We start from the raw sequence: 352 nt of genomic DNA, 5'->3' as shown, positions 1-352 counted from the left end.
TGAGAGGAGGGTGGTATGCATGTGGCCCAGTGAAGGGCAGAGTGCAACAGATTCAACATAGGACTGAGTTGGCCCAGCCTTAAGCTGGAGGTGTAGTAATAATCTGGATGCCATCTGAGAGACATAGGACATGGTGTAGGGATGGTACAGAGCCATGTACAGTACTCCTGGCATTAGTGCATTAAAATGGGCAGTCTCCCACATTTAACACCAGTTCACTAAACCAGCAAGTCTTGGCAGGCAAGACTGATGGACTGCTCCAGAGAGAGGTGGGTGGGCTGAGGTTGAGACCTGGCCCTGAGTTGGCCCCCTGTTACAGCCTTTCACTCATCAAGAACATTTATCCAGAGAG

This window comes from Crocodylus porosus, unplaced genomic scaffold (assembly GCF_001723895.1).
Source record: "Crocodylus porosus isolate Cpor-Errol unplaced genomic scaffold, CroPor_comp1, whole genome shotgun sequence".
In the NCBI taxonomy this organism is placed as follows: Eukaryota; Metazoa; Chordata; order Crocodylia; family Crocodylidae; genus Crocodylus; species Crocodylus porosus.
This window is presented reverse-complemented; position numbering follows the sequence as displayed.